Raw genomic sequence first — 18,016 nt, 5'->3', positions numbered from 1 at the left:
GTGTTTGACATGAGGAGTGTGCATGTTCTTGATGGACTGCAAATGTGCAATTAAATTCGTTATAGTTGGTTTCAGTTCACATAGACCTATGCATTTGGGCCAGACAAGTCTGAACAGAAATGTTTAGGTGTGATTGTCAGACGTACCATGTTTAACCTACCCATGGACACAAGTAAGCAAGATAGAGCTGACTAGCAGTAATTATTATGGTAGAAGTATGTGTAAGCATATCTACATGTTCACCTGTCTGAATTTACTGATCATATGTGCACATGGACTATGTACTCTGTCATAGCATTCGTCTAATAAATACATTTTTGTGCTATGTGTTGCCCTTGTAACATTATAGTGCCATAAATAAACATGATTGGTGTTATAGTGGTCGTCTTGCTCTATTCTCCTTTTCCCAGTGTATATGTTGTATAGAAATGTAGTTTCTGAAAATGTCCAAAAACATACACATCTTGGTACTTGATGGTTTTTCAGTGGTACTTGGATGTAGCTAGTGACTACTCATACAGATCATTCACGTGTAGATTGTGCATGTGTATCATCAATTGCAAAGAGTATATAAAGACCCAGTGCACACCTCCTACATGTAGAAGAGAAGCAGGTTATGGACATATGTGGGTATTAAAATGGTGAGAAAGCTTGTTTCAGAGTCTATGGTGTATGTTAGACATGTGATGCTCACTTCAGTATCAAATGAGATTTGTTCACATACATATTATCACGTATATCAAGAATTGTTTTCGCCTGCCTCCCATTTCCCCCCGCGATATTATGATGGGGGGGGGTACTGCGGCGGACGGGAAGATTGTCCACCGCTTTTCCGCCTGGTCGACGGGTCGACCTGGCGGCAAAGGGTTGCATATGGTGGCAGTGTCGGCTAGACACCACTAGCCATATTAGGATGCCAGTGGGAGGCAGCCGTTGCCGCCACGGAAAGGCATGCGGATTCCTGAGTTGGTGGCCCGTTGCAGGCCTCCAGGATGTTGGGGGAGTGGGAGGGGGCACAAGGGGGGTACCTATGGTACCCCCTGCATTTGCATGGACCACGTGGCAGGCACCTCACGGTGCCTGCCATGTGGTGCATTCAAATGCACAAATGCCTTTTTAGAATTGCGGCGGGTGCTGCTGACAGCACCGCCCGCCGCAATGCAAAAAATGTGGGATGCACCAGCCAATGTGGCGGGCGCATTCTAATTTCAAAAAAATGGGTAGTGACCAGAAGTCACTCCCTAACCTGATGCACAGCTATGCTACGTTTAACTGCTGTTCTTAAATAATATCCAAATTACATCTTAAATTTGTTGAATGTTTATCATGGTTTTATTCACCAATTTACTTTTCTTGATCATTTACATTTTTTCTTATCGTAATTATGTTCATTCCATTCATATATGTACCAAGCAATCGATTTATACATTTAATCTTTGGTGTGATTAAGATCACACTTTAACACAGCCCATAAATGGTTATTTGTATGATAAACCGGCGATTGAAGTTTAGCAGGCCCGATGCATTTCGGGACCCTGTCCCTTCTTCGGGGGCCTTCCTGTAAAAAGAATTCATGAATGTCACAATTTTTCCTTTTCATTACTGAATGTTGCTACTAGGGCACTTTCGAGCTTCAAATCTACCACCAATCTGACATTTTACTCATCCTAGAGTGATAGTGATCCATACATATAACGTTTTTTACATTGCATTTTCACCATGCTGTTACACGCTTGTGACAGTTATCCTGTGTGTCTAGTTTACCCTCTGTCCTATGCGATCCCTTGATATATGAAATGCTCAAGTGTCTACAAGGTGTAATGTGAACTAATAAATGGGCTTGATACTCTTTGTGTGGTAACTTAGAGTGAAACTGTTAACACTATCTCGACATGTACCGTATTTCTATTTTACCGATGCATGGCATGACATTTCATGCGAGACATTCTTTAACTAAAAACAGAATCCTGTTTACCTTATCAAAACGGAGTGGGCTTCTACCTGCCTCTTGGGTGTAGTGCTTAGACATGTGATGCTCACTTCAGTATCAAATGAGATTTGTTCACATACATATTATCACGTATATCAAGAATTGTTTTCGCCTGCCTCCCATTTCCCCCCGCGATATTATGATGGGGGGGGGGGTACTGCGGCGGACGGGAAGATTGTCCACCGCTTTTCCGCCTGGTCGACGGGTCGACCTGGCGGCAAAGGGTTGCATATGGTGGCAGTGTCGGCTAGACACCACTAGCCATATTAGGATGCCAGTGGGAGGCAGCCGTTGCCGCCACGGAAAGGCATGCGGATTCCTGAGTTGGTGGCCCGTTGCAGGCCTCCAGGATGTTGGGGGAGTGGAAAGGGGCACAAGGGGGGTACCTATGGTACCCCCTGCATTTGCATGGACCACGTGGCAGGCACCTCACGGTGCCTGCCATGTTGTGCATGCAAATGCACAAATGCCTTTTTAGAATTGCGGCGGGTGCTGCTGACAGCACCGCCCGCCGCAATGCAAAAAATGTGGGATGCACCAGCCAATGTGGCGGGCGCATTCTAATTTCAAAAAAATGGGTAGTGACCAGAAGTCACTCCCTAACCTGATGCACAGCTATGCTACGTTTAACTGCTGTTCTTAAATAATATCCAAATTACATCTTAAATTTGTTGAATGTTTATCATGGTTTTATTCACCAATTTACTTTTCTTGATCATTTACATTTTTTCTTATCGTAATTATGTTCATTCCATTCATATATGTACCAAGCAATCGATTTATACATTTAATCTTTGGTGTGATTAAGATCACACTTTAACACAGCCCATAAATGGTTATTTGTATGATAAACCGGCGATTGAAGTTTAGCAGGCCCGATGCATTTCGGGACCCTGTCCCTTCTTCGGGGGCCTTCCTGTAAAAAGAATTCATGAATGTCACAATTTTTCCTTTTCATTACTGAATGTTGCTACTAGGGCACTTTCGAGCTTCAAATCTACCACCAATCTGACATTTTACTCATCCTAGAGTGATAGTGATCCATACATATAACGTTTTTTACATTGCATTTTCACCATGCTGTTACACGCTTGTGACAGTTATCCTGTGTGTCTAGTTTACCCTCTGTCCTATGCGATCCCTTGATATATGAAATGCTCAAGTGTCTACAAGGTGTAATGTGAACTAATAAATGGGCTTGATACTCTTTGTGTGGTAACTTAGAGTGAAACTGTTAACACTATCTCGACATGTACCGTATTTCTATTTTGCCGATGCATGGCATGACATTTCATGCGAGACATTCTTTAACTAAAAACAGAATCCTGTTTACCTTATCAAAACGGAGTGGGCTTCTACCTGCCTCTTGGGTGTAGTGCTTAGACATGTGATGCTCACTTCAGTATCAAATGAGATTTGTTCACATACATATTATCACGTATGTCAAGAATTGTTTTCGCCTGCCTCCCATTTCCCCCGCGATATTATGATGGGGGGGGTACTGCGGCGGACGGGAAGATTGTCCACCGCTTTTCCGCCTGGTCGACGGGTCGACCTGGCGGCAAAGGGTTGCATATGGTGGCAGTGTCGGCTAGACACCACTAGCCATATTAGGATGCCAGTGGGAGGCAGCCGTTGCCGCCACGGAAAGGAATGCGGATTCCTGAGTTGGTGGCCCGTTGCAGGCCTCCAGGATGTTGGGGGAGTGGGAAGGGGCACAAGGGGGGTACCTATGGTACCCCCTGCATTTGCATGGACCACGTGGCAGGCACCTCACGGTGCCTGCCATGTTGTGCATGCAAATGCACAAATGCCTTTTTAGAATTGCGGCGGGTGCTGCTGACAGCACCGCCCGCCGCAATGCAAAAAATGTGGGATGCACCAGCCAATGTGGCGGGCGCATTCTAATTGCCTATGCAGGACTGCCGCACCCTTAGCGGGTGGTCCCATTTTCCGGGGTGGTGGCAGAAGGACAAAGTCCACCCGCCATCATAAAAGACCCCTATGTCTTGTATACCCTGCCTTTTTAACAGTTGATGCCCGCTTTCAAATTCCTCTATATTTTATCCACTTATTCCATATTTTACCCCATTTCTCAGGGCATCCTGGTTTGATAGACTACTTTTTCCGCTGCCCCACACCAGTTGAGATCAATCTCTCAGTCAGTAACATGGGGGATGTATTTCCCCCATGTCCTAGCCATATTCCGTTAAGCAATTACAGCTGCTAGTAGCAACCATGTCCTGGTGTGTCATAGCCATTTAGTCTCTCCAGTGATGTATAATATGTGTCATCTAGCATCTAGTGAGACTGGTTGCCCCATAGCTCTAGACATCATCTGTGTGATTTTGCTGCAGTATCTTTGCAGTCTTGGACATCCCCACAGCATGGGGTAAAAAGTACCCTCTTCTCTACATCCCCTTATACATATGCTTGAGTTGCTTTTGTCCATCCTGTGTAGTCTGGTTTTCATTGTGTACGACCTGTGAAGGATTCTAAGTTGTATGAGACTAAATAGTGCTCTTATGGCTACTTCTCTAGGACTCTGTATTGCCTCCTGCCAATCGTGGTCTTCTATTGTCCCCAAGTCATTCTCCCATGCCTCCCTCAGAGTCACTAGTGGATCAGATGTATTATTCGTAAGTTTTTTATATATCAGGGAGGTAGCCTTCTCAATGAGTGGGCCTACTAGTACTCTATCTTCTAACGGCGCACTTTTGGGTATTTCTGTTCCAGCTGTCACATGCTTTCACAGAGTTCCATTTACTTGCTTTTCCATCCCAGGAATTTAGTTTCCTCTCTCCGAGTCTGTATGGTTGTTTCTTTATACTGCAGCAACTTTGTTGGTGGTGGCGGTCACATCCTAATTTGCACGGAGGGACCGCCACTGCCCCTGCGGACGGTCCCTCCAGCTCTGGAGTGGCGGACGGATGCAAGTCAGTCCTCCATCCTAATAGGGCCCTAGAACTGGATGTGGTTAGGCAGGTACCAATAATTTTTGGATTTCTCTACGGGCCCTTCATGTGTTAGTGTCTATTATAGCACTGAGTATGTGTCATGATGTGATTCACCACCTTCTTATAGTAGTAGTCAGTATGCACACCAGTGTCATGCAGGATGAGGCATGTGTATGTTGAGTGTTAGGTGAGTACAGGGTGTATGCGAACATTCCAGATGGATGACATGTTGATTTTCACACAAAGAGAAGTGTGTGGATATGTTTTAGTTATTTGGTGAAACATAGTCAAAGATATCTCCCTTCAAGGTAATATCATGATGTCATGAATATGATAGTGAAAAAATGTATATTGTTTTGTGTGCTATGCACTCTCTCATGACCACATGTGAGCCCTCCTGTTGGATACATGGGACTAAACTGACCAAGCTAGGCATCCACTTTCAACTTTAGTTTGAAACATACAATGCAAGTTTGGTGTTGACAGCCATACCATTGTGAATTGGGTAAGTCCCTAGCTGTAGGGTGTATTAGTAGCCATGTCTATATGTCGTGCTACTGACTAGTTATGGTGGGTCATTTTGTTACTACAGAAGTTATGAACGTTGTTCACTGTGTCCTTTGGAGGATGGTGCAGCTGTGTAATGTTAGTGAGTGAAATGTCTTCTGTGTCCTTACATCTATTTGAACTGTCTTTTCAGCATTGACTGAGGCAGGCAGAGAAGAGGTTACCGGAGAAGTTGGGGATACAGCTGGCCAGGATACTGACAGCGACAGAGCGACAGAGTCACTGGCACAGAGATTGAGGAGTGTTCCCAGGAGGAGCAACGTTTGACCTGTTCATCAGATTCCCCATCCAGTTGCTGCTCTGTGGAGGTGGTGAACAGCCCAGGACTTGAGACCACATCAACCTTGCCCCCATGCCACTCACTTATCCACCCTTCATGCTGGTCCCCACAAATTGGTCCGGCTCAGCAACCGTAAGGAACAAAACATCTTCTTTGGCCCAGGCACCTCATCCACTGCCCCATGGCCCCAGCTACTCCGAGCGAGGAGGCTATTGACCTCCTGAAACACATCTCTGTTGGGCGGTATGCACTGCTGAAGGCTATCCCGGGGCATTCCATTGTAAGCACCCAGATGCTGCAGTTCCTGTAGGGGATTAACAGTAGTGTGTCTGCACTATAGTGGTAGTTTCAGGCTCTGGCTGCCTCACTGATGGAAGCCTTCTCCTCAGCCAAGTATTCCAACTCACCTCCTGCCTCTTCCCATACCTAAAACCCTGTTCCCATCCACAGAAAGATAAACATACATGAACCCACCGAACAGACACTCACCACCCTCACCAGGGCCAGCCCACACATAGCGAATGAGCATGCACCAACAGACACAAGCCAGACACAAACAACATCAGACCCCCAGACACTTGCACAAACCACAGGAACACCCACAACAGTGACCCACAGTCCCTCAACCTTCCAGAGCCCACCCCTTGCCATCCCACCTGCCATTGATGCCATGGATACCCCTCTTGTATCTGGAAACATCCTTTCTGGCCCAACCACAGGCCCACCTTCCTTTGACAACCCAACCTTACCCAGTCCCGACCTCAGTTCTCTCTAGTTTGTTGCATTGAGGTGCCTGGTCTGCCCACTAGATGCCCCTTGCGGGGATATTCTCCAAGCAGTGTCATGTTTGGCAAGTACTGTGATGCAGCAATATTCTCATGCACTTTGGAACATTGGACTGGCTATTGGCCTTAAATGTTTGCTATATGTAATAACATTTTTATTTTTGGGAAAGTTAACTCTCCTATCCTGACCTTTATGTCATTTTAGCTGTATGTGGTACCTGGAGTACATTATTTTTATGGGTTTTGGTTTTCCTTGGTAAGTGGTATTTCTAATGCGACCTTTGTACATGTTGTGAAACTCCACTCAACCATAGGACTTGTTCATTGTTTGTGCTAGGGTCCTGTAGGCCGACTGATTGTGTCCTAGCAGTTTGTGTTTTTGCGTGAGGTATGTATTTCTTTTTTTCAATGGTCAGCAGGAACTTGCTTGCTCTGCTTCCTTTGAAATATAATGATTATGTTTTGTTATTTGGAGTACTCAATGTGTGCCTCCAGACATGAAGTACACCAGCATTGGTTAGGTTTCTGTGGGTCTGCATGTACATGCGTGAAATAGGCAGTGTGTGCTTTTCGAGCTACTTACAATTGGTATCTGGCAGATGCTGTGTTTCGTATTTATTAGGCTGCTTTGCACTTTTCAGAATCCTACATGTGTGTTCAGTTTATTTATGTATAAACTTTCTAAAAAAACACATCTGTGATTTCTTTGGGCCAGTGCTTCTGTGATTGCCAATGCATGTGGTAGTTGTGTTGTTGGGCCTCTGGCTTGGCTTGTTTTATTACTCTGATGGTGTCATTATTATCCTGTGGGTTAAGTTTAGGAAATGTTTCCCACTGCTTGACGACTATGGCCTTATATGACTTTGCTTTTGATGAGAGCTATATCTGTTAGTTTACTTCAGCATTGTGACACAGAACTTTTTTTAAACTTTGATGAGTTGTTACTACTGATGTGTAATTAACATTACAAAGGGAATTTGGATGTTTGCATTGTAATGGGGTCACTTTAAGTGACGTCTCTTATTCAGAATTAGATTAACAAGGCCTCATAGTAGTTATAGTCATTTCCCGAAGACATATTAGATTCTTTGGGTTATGTTGCGGTGGACGGCTGGAGTGGAATGATGGTATTGTGTCTGCGAAGATAGTTAGTTTCCCCATTATGTGTAATATCGGTTGGTGTATATTTTTAGAGGTGGAGGTATTGCGTTTCATGGAAAATGGCAACATTAATTCCACTTTTGTGGTACTGACATATGATTGTATGTAAACTGTGTGCGTGTGTTGTTCATATGTTTATGGCGTTGCCAAATGTACAAACAGGTAGGTGGGGGCGCACTACACGATTAACACAGGTTTTTGTGGTTGTATGGTGCCTTCGAGATATCACTCTCTGATGCAAAGTGTGACGAAATTACTATGTGGGTTGCACCCCCATGAATATGGGGTATGTCCCTCGGGCTCCAATGAATCCTTCTGCACTGCAAAAAGTCAAAATGTTTGCTAATGAACCAAAGTTAAAAGTTATGAACTTTACATCCATGTGATGACAACATGATGAAATAAATATCAAGTTTGAAACGGATTAGCTATTGTATAGACTTATTCAACCTTCTGTGCAGAAGGATTCATTGGAGCCCGAGGGACATACCTCATAGTCATGGGGGTGCAACCCTCATAGTTGCCAAATGTACTACACACTTTTGAATATGTGCTATGTGAAATGTGGACCTGTGACCTTGTTAAAAACAGTTAAAGGAAATATCCCTTATTTGTTTGCTGACGACACCTTTACTTAGCAAGGGTCAAAATGGTTACATGGAGGTCCAACACTCACTGGTGACGTTGTCTTTGACGGGCTATTCTTTGGAGGTGATCGATGAGGTAGAGCAACGGCTTAACAGGATGGATAGCCTCCATGTCGGCACAGGACATGGATTATGTAGAGGTGAGTTTAAGCGTTATATCCCTCCCTTTCCGGCGCTTCTTGCCTGGAGATGGGACCACTGTACTTCCATCGGCTGTGATGAAACTCGTAATGGGATGTTGGAGCGGCGATTAGAGGCTCATTGGCCTTCACCGCCAGCCGGGCAGTATGAGATAGCCGGCGGTGTCAGCGGAGCAATGGCAGTCCGAAGCAAGTCTTTGGTTGTAACTCATAATAGGGCGGTCGAGTCCACTGGCTAACCCACCGTCGCCACGCCACCACTGCCAATGCAGGCCATGGTCTGCCAACCTCGTAATTAACCCTAAGTCTGTTGAAAGCCTCAAGGACTACCGTATCCTAAGTATTTATATCTAAAAATGAAGCAATATCACCTATGTTTTGATTGTAAAGATTATGTAAAAATGGATCTGGTACCACTCTATCCCATTTTAGCCTCCTAGCCTGATCCTTTGTTCTCCCGGTTTTGTTAGAGTTAATCTCTTTCGTACAATTGACCAAATCCAGATCCCAAACCAAATGCAATAGAACAGGGTTATGATCAATAAACGTATTCCAACTGATTAGATTAAAGCTACCAGAGGGGCTGATAACATAATAAAATATATGACAGAGGAAAAGCCCAGTCTGCTAAAAGAATAAATAGTTTTATCCTCCCATGTCTTATCCGGGTAACGCAGGTTATTGGCAGCCAAAACCTCTTCAAGCATATCACCCTGTTCAGGATGTTCGAAATGGGTAAAGACTGGAATTACATCATTTATACGTTTTGCCAAGATACAACCTTGCTGAAGAAGGTGATGGTTAAAATCGCCCAGTAATATGATCTGGTAGTGTGTAGATCTTTCTTCCACATACTGGTCTAAAGATTGTCGCAAAGCAAGTATGTGTTCTGTTTCAGAGCTCCAAATAAAAGATTTATAAAAATTGACCACCACCAAGGGAGGATTAAAAAAAGCAGTTCAATAACCAGCAAGTTTGGAGATTTACTGTCTGCTATGCTTAGCGTACACAGGATTCTGAGGTAAACAAAGGTAAGAAGGCCCCCTGCTGCTGACGGAGATTCACATTTAAAAAACAAAATCTGTCCATCCATAAAAAAAGATCTTTCAGTATTTTATGTTTCCTGTAGGGCCACTATATGGTTTTCTCTGAGCTTGTCTAGCCACCACACGTCGTCCTTTTTGGACTTCAGTCCTGCTATATACCGGACCAATTTTTTAAGAGGGGGGTGAGCAATTTGGACCCAAGAGTGGTGTCGACTTTGAAACACTGCAGTGCGTAAACCAGGGTTTAGGTCTACATTATCCAAGATGTTGAAGAGACTGTCAATCATTATTTTCCAGCCTCTGCAGTTGATAAAACCTATTTTCTAGTGAAATTTCAGCCTTGGTTGCCTCTTTAAATGACACCGCCTGTGCCCGGAGAAGAGACCGTTCAGGGTCATCTGAAGTTATTTTTTGGATAGGATAGAAATCCTGCTTGGGAATAATCCCAATCTTGGTTGCAGGTTCCTAAATTATGTGAACGCTCTGCATACATGCATCTGTGTGTCTAGGGTTCGTTAGATTAACTACAACTCAGTACCCCTCTGTATTTCTTGGGATGTTAGTGCCCACCCAATCCACTCTCCTGGCCATAATAACATGCGTTGATAGGAAACATCCCTTGACTAAGGTACCATCACACCAGTGTCTGACCTTATGCATTAGATCTACTGTAGTCCTCCTCACATCTGTCTTAATAGGTGGGACACCGGTTAAGAAGAATTGTAAAGGCACTGATTCAGTGGGCAAATGTAGAATCGTGGTGTTTTCTACCAGTGTCATTGAGTGCCTTGCTGCCTTTGTTATGGGCCGACCTGAAAGACATGGGCCTGATATATTCTTCTGTGATATAGAAATATTTTGGGGAGTACGTGGGGTCTTACTTCTGACCTCCTTGTCTCCTGAAACTGCACAAGCCGACCTACAAATCCTTTTGGAAACTGTCCCCATGTCCATAGGATTGTTATCGGGCCCCCTCATGACTAAAGGCCATCCCTATGACTTTGCTTTTGGCTTGGTTGTGGTACACCAACTCAATCCTCTCTTTCACTCTGGAGCTACCCCGTTGATGATTTATGCACCCCTTTAAGATGTCGAGCGGTAAGCCTCTGACCAGATGTTGGAGGCTTTCCGCCCAACATCGTAGGTTTCAGTCTGACTGCTGTGTGCGCATGATGGTGGTCGGAGTGAAACCTGCGGGGGGTTCCAACGCAGATCTGATTGGATCAAGGATCCCGTCAGAGTGTCAGAAGCCACCATGATCCCCTAATGACAGCAGAACCAAGCCGGCTCCACCATTGGGATTATGATGGCACATTCCAACAGCCTTTTGATGTTGGCCTTTCTGACATGAAAAGATTGTCCTAAGTGTCTATGTGCCCCTATCAGGGCCCCTTTACCCCTGGCCCATGGCTGTGTGGCCTGGGGGGGCACCTATGGTTGAAAAACATCAATTTCCCAATGGCAATTTGTGCTGTGGGCTTTTTCCACCTGCCGCACAAAATGCCATTGGGAAATGGATGTTTCTGACCGCCCATAGGGCAGTAGCATCCACATCCGGCCCCCGGAACAGTAGACCTATGGTCAGTCGGTTCCAGACCGACATTGTGATGAGACCTATAGTTGTTAAAAATATTGGTAATTATTTTCATGTATTTTAGTATGTATTTTAATTGTATATGTTGTAAAGTGTTTGTATAAATATTGTTGATTTTTTTATAGTTTTTTAATTGTTAGTAGTTGAGAAATTTAAATTAATGTTGTTATTTTTATCTCTACTACTATAGCCGGTTGTGGTGTTTAAAAGGGTAGAGGGTGGGAAGTGATTTCATTATACTTTATTATTATGAATGTTTTAATTATTCAAGTTTAGTTAATTATTAGTTATGTTAATTGTATATTTTTTAAATTAGGTTGTAGGTGTGGGTTGTGTATTTTGTAGGGGTATTGGGTGGGAAGCTAATGAATTATAATAAATTAATAATTAATTGGTAAATAATGATTTTTAAATAAAAAAAAAAAAATTAGTATTAGGGGTGGGCAATGTGTTCTTTAGGGGTATGGTGGGGGAGGTAAATCAATTCTAAATATTTATTAATTAGACTGTAATTAAATGTAATTATTTAATTGCTAATGTAATATGTTAATTATATAAAAACTAAATTATTTTAAGTTTCAGGTGTAGGTTGTGTTTTTGGTGGGGGTGTAGGATGGCAAGTAAATTAATTATAATTGTTGATTAATAATTATTTACTTGATAATTAATTATATTAATTGTATATTTATTTTTTAAAATTTAAATTTAGGTGTGTGTTGTGTGTTTTGTAGAGCTATAGAATGGGAGATTCATATTTAAAATTATTTTTAATTAAATCTTTATTTTCTTTTTATTAACATTAAGTATTTAATTAATAGATGTGTTAATTGTATAATATTTTTTTTATTAAGTTTTAGGTCTTAGTATGTTTCGTAGGGATAACGGGGGCAGTAATTAAATTCGATTTATTTAATAATAATATTTTTGTTACTTTTGAATGTTCAATTATATTAATTATTCAAATGATAATTAATTATATAAATTGTGAAGTATAATAAAAAAATATTGTTTTGGTGTGTGTTGTTGTTTTTATATGTGTAAAGGGTGTGTGTGAAATTAATTATACTCATTAATAAATAAAGTTGGTTTGTAATATTTATAGAAATGATAAATAGTGATGATAAATATGTAAATAAAATATGTTTTACATTATGGGCCTAATTATGCTGTCGGGCGGACTTGAGTCTGCCAAACACCGTCTCTGTCCTGAGACTGACCGACCTCTGGTCAGTGGTCCCACCAGCCTCATTTGGATGCGACCAAACATTTTTCAGTTGCATTACGACATTTCCCTATGGGAGCATGCATTATGGCCATAAATAGGCTGTAATATATTCTCCCATAGGGAAAGTGGAGGTGTTGTTCAAGGCAGGCACCTCAAGGTGAAGCCCCGTCCACTGAATTTAGAGGTGAGGATGTGTTGAGGGCAGAGAAGTGCTGATTCCTTGATCTAAGATTTCTGTCTGAACGATAAGATGCCAATTTGTCCTGTAGGTATTTGGGCCCCTTACCAGCTAGAGCTTTTTGCGTTAGACAGAGGAGTTTGAAAATTGCTCTCTTCTTTATAGGAAGCCAGTGCAAGGCTCTTAACAGAGGGAGAGATGGGGTGCCCAGTGGCTGTTTATTAACCATTTGGGCTGCAGTATTTTGAACTACCTGCATCTTGTCATGAAGAGATGCATTTGATGCTACCACAAGTGCATTTCCGTAGTCCAAGCAACTGATAATCAGGGCATGGAATGGGGTCTTGTGAGAGTCCAATGACAGCCACTAAAAAATCCACTTAAGAAGGCGCATTATCCCAAAAACATGCCACATGTGGATGCCACATGGTCCTTTATCAATAACTTATTATCAAGAGGATACCCAAGTTCCTCACCATACTTCTAGGAGAGGGGACAGGACCAAGCTTCATAGGCTACCAGTTCCCATTCCAGTGAAGATGAGCTTTGCCAAGGAGGTAAATCTCAGCCTTGCCCCCATTCAATTGTGAACACTTTGAGGACATACAGCTTAACATCCTCCATATCTTACTCGACAGAAATAACCAGCTGTATATCATCTGCTTAAGAAAGTATATCAAAGCCATAAGACTTAACTAACCGAGCAAGGGGAGCAACATAAATGTTGAAGAGAGTCGGACTTAAGGCAGAGCCCTGAAAAACTCCCTTGTTAAGGCACGCAGTCTTAGACTGGAAAGGGCCCAGGGTGATAGTTTGAGTCCTATCCTTCAAAATGTCAGTAAGCCAATGTAAGGCGGTGCCATGTATACCTATCTCCAGAAGACATTGGTTCAGAAAAGGATGTGACACAATGTCAAATGCCTCTGACAAATTGAAAGGAATCAGCATAGCTGACTTGCTGGTGTCTAAAGAAAGACTGAGGAAGTCTGTTAATGCTATGGGGGTGGTCTTGTGACTGCGAGGCATCCAACAGGGAGTGAGCCTCCAGGTAAGATGACAACTGTTTATTTACCTGAGATTCCAGCATTTTGTTATTAAAAGGAGAAGAGATATGGGACAGTAATTAGCGGGGTCCATGGGATCAAGGTGTGTTTTTTTTAAGTGGGTGTGACATAGGCAGCTTTCCAGTCCCACAGGAGAGTGGCTGAAGACATCAATAGGTTACATAATAATAATACTGATGGAACAAGTGAAGAGGCTAACAAGGCTGTAAAGTAAGAGGGACATAAATCTGCCGGGGAGCCAGATTTAGTTTTGGCTATGAGTTCTGAGGGGGAGAGGAGATGGCCTAACAGCTAAGGCGGTCGACCTCGAATCTGGGGACCTAAGTTTGAGTCTCGGCAATGACGCTGAACAGCCTGTGATTCTGGACAAATCACTTAATCTCCTCGTGCCAAACAAAAATGAATGTGTCCTGATGTAATACAAATGGTGCTATGTAAAACGCTCTGATACCCGATTCGGGTCAGGTTCGCGCTATATAAACTCTGTACAAAATAAAAAATCTGACAATTGGGTATGTGTAATGGGTTCAAATTGCTCCAGTAAAGCCTGAATTTTACCTCATTGGGAGTTAGCCAGGCAGATAGAAAATTAGGTTAATGCATTTTTCTGGAGGATGCAGCAAATGTTATCTATTTTAGTCACAAAATGGGAGGCTAGAGTTGTGTCGAGAGACTGGGAGGCCACCATGGCTGAGGTGCATGCACGAGGGTTGGTGTGTACCCTTACAACCTTAAATAATTCTTTAGCAGAATTTTTAGCTCTTCACATTGGTTGATGTTTATTTTAAAATTGAGTACATAAGGAATAAAGCGGTCTTTTAGAGTGTATAAGTGAGACCTGAGGTATGGTGCAGCTGTGTTGTAGGAGAGGGTGCTATAAAGTTAAAAGGAAACTAATAAATTATGTTTTCAGTTTTGGGTTGGGTCTGGTACATTGAAGTAAGAGCTTGTAGTTATGTAGGCAGGTTCATTTGTAGTTTTAAAACAGCAACATAAATAAAAACTGTTTTTGTATTATGTGTAAGCCAGTAGTAAAGTAGTTGATACATTGGCTAGAAAAATAATTCAAAAATATTTTTATTTTTTTTAAAGAATAATAGCTGCATAATTACAGACAGAATGCCTTCAAAACCTCTGAGGAAAAAGGTACAGAAGCAACTATAGTATCTATGCAGAACTGAGACTCAATGGGCGCAAAATAAAGAAAAAATGTTAACCAAATACGTGCCTTTGGTAAGAGGACAAAGTAATTTCTTAAAAATATATTTGGACATTTCCAAAGATTATTAAAAATTGAAAATAAAATTCAAACTATGAGAAAGATTAACAACAGGAAAGAACGTTACAAAGATGGTCACACCTTAACGAGGAGACAGAAGCAGTTTAAGGAAATCAGAGCCAGGATGTTTCGTAGTAGAGTAGTTATAAATCTACTGAGAAATATGAAGAAGTATTGAAGAAGGAGACATGCACTGAAACAGAAAGAACGAGTTGAGAGAGTAGTTGATAAGGCCTTTGCTTTGAAGGTGAAGCTTTTATTTTGATGATAAATAGAATGAAGACTCTTGACAAAATGGTGTTGTGCATGAGGAGACAAAGCCAGAAAATAGATCAGTGAATATAAGTAACTTGTGTACAGTTTTTAGTAGAGAATGCATACATACTTCTAATACAGAGTCTTTCTTTAATGGAGAAAGCTATCTCCAGGATAATAGATTAGTTCAATCTATTGATTACAGAGGACAATGTTAAGAAATGAAGAATGTGTATCATAAAGGAGAGTGATTCAATTTAGGACATAGGGGCTGGGATCAATACATACTCAATCTCAAAAGGTACCCCTACAACATCAATCTCACGTCATCTCACAGAGAAAAACGTTACCATTATTTCTCTGATTGTCAAATAAATGACAACTGGTGATTTAACCAATCTCAACCGATGTACAGAGAATATATCACATCCACAAGTGTAACCATGTTCCCAAGGACATAAACAAGGGATTATGTTTGTCAATGGATATGTTTTCTTAACAAACAAAATACCATACATTTAAATGAGACAAAAGTGTACACATAACATCATTGCCCACAAATACATGTGTATACAATTAAAATAAATCAGTCAAAAGCATACATACATGAACTAAGATGTTACATTGAAATAATATTTAAACATGTGATTAAAACATTAAAACAACATGTGTAGTGTCCTGCAGTTAGAATCTATAGGGTTGTAACATGTTGTAACCCTCTACTGCTCAGCCCAAAGCGTACTGCTGGGCCCTTTATAGTGGTGGTTGGAGCATGTTATCTATTTGGAGGTGATGTTGTGGTTTACTTCACCACTATTGCATGAATACATTTATAATCTTTAAGAGTGATGACAGCCCCTGGCCACACCCATAGATGTGCCAACAAGTTCCGACCTTCATGTTGGGCCTGGAGTATTTTTCAATGAAGGTCTTCTTCAGGGCTGGGGGGCTTTCTTTTGAAGGGACACTGTGTGAAATATATCAAACAAAACAAATAGTGTGTATTAAATTCCCCTGTGCTTCCTAACTCAAATAAAAAAAGGATGTTCCCTCAAGGAATATGTATATGGGGGACATACTATTAACACAGGAACTTTCTGCTGCCTCAATGGGAACAAGCATTCTATTTCTTGTGTGGGTCTGTGCTGTACATGAATTAGACATGTGACCCTGGGTATAGGAGGAAAGGATACTTCTAATCAGTATTGTCATCTTTTCTGTAGTGGAAGACTCTTAGACAGTTAAATAGCTTTTTGAGAGATAAAAGCAGACCTACCTTGTGGGGTCAGTGGATTATGGATTATCCTGAGTTAAAAAAAAGGGGAATTCTTTCCAGTCTGGTGTTGGTGACCTAATTGGTCACCAACACCAGACAGAGTGTCACCTATCGCAAGGTACATCTGAGGCTGATGGCATTGGTGGAACTAGACCCCATACTGTTTTTAATGTAACAGTGTTACTCCAATTGCGTAGACGCTTCATGCAAGTGATCCCCTTACTTTTTCAAAAAGATCCATAGTGTAACAAATTCGTGGCTGCTATCCTCATATGTATGCAGCTCCGTTTATTGTTCTAGGTGGCTAACATGGGCAGCCAACACCATCCCTAATTGTGCCTCACAGGTGCCATGGCCAGAAAATAATCTGAATCGGCCTCCGTATGCCCCATGTGATAATCACAAACATTGTCTTGCTCATCGTATTAGCTATTGTGCCTGCGGCTCACAGTTTATGGGGAAAATAAATTATTTTTGTGGTATGTGTCGGCAACCAAGTGTCTTGGGGGCTAGGGGTGGTGTACCAATGGATTACCGCTTATCTAAGTCATTTATTTGGATCCCTTGCTGCAGAGGTGGCATTCATGTTTCTCTGTGGTGAAAGAGGAAGTGTAATGGGTGGAGCCTTTAGATAAATGTAACCTCCCTGACGTGTGTGTTTCTAATTGGATAAAGAACTCCATCTTGCAAAGTGCTGGTGTTCGTTGCCATGGCGAGGGATGCACACTGCCACCAAAGAGCTGGAATACCAGCAGAGAGTCAATCATTATTCTTAACTGTTCTACTGGGTCTCTAATTTCATCAATTTCATTTTAGATTGTTGTTACAATATCGCTCAACACCCCCACTCTCTCCCTTTCCCCCTACTCCTCTCTCCCCCTCCCCTGTCTTCCCTCCTACAACACCATACTCCAAACTCCTATTCCCCACTCCCCCTCTCCTGTCATCTCTACAGCCAATGCCATCTCCCAACCACCGTCATCCAAACTTTCTCTCCCTCCAATGATCCCCTCTTCCTGACATCCCCACTGCAAACCCCCTCTCCCTACCACTTACATTCTCCAAAATCTGTCCCCCTTTACCTCTTCTAAAATAACTAACCCCTTCCTTCCCTCTTGGAAGCCAGGCTGAATCCCTACCCCTCCACCCTCGCTCTCCTATCGTACCACCTCTGGTCCCACCTTCACCCTCTCCTATCGGTCCTTCACAACCATCAAATTTTTCTCCACCACTAATCCCTGATGCAGTTCTACTTCACACTCTTTATGCTCTCCTATCATCTCACTCAACATCCCAGAGTTCTCTAATCTCTTGTCCTTCATCATGCCACCACACACGCCTAATTGCCTTAACTCTACTCATTCCAACACCATTGACCTCACACACCATACTCACTATTGCCCCTTGTCTACACCAAACACTATCTACTCCCTCTCACCCTCATCTTCCCCTTTAGAGATCCCCCTCTCCCCTATAGCCCTGACCCTACATAACATCGAACACAATCTCTTTTTATTGACAAATGAACTCTCCCAACTTAGAGAAGATGTTAAATCCCTCCGCTCAGGAACC

The sequence above is a fragment of the Lissotriton helveticus genome, chromosome 12 (genome assembly GCF_964261635.1).
Source record: "Lissotriton helveticus chromosome 12, aLisHel1.1, whole genome shotgun sequence".
NCBI lineage: Eukaryota > Metazoa > Chordata > Amphibia > Caudata > Salamandridae > Lissotriton > Lissotriton helveticus.
Note: the sequence above shows the minus strand (reverse complement) of the source record.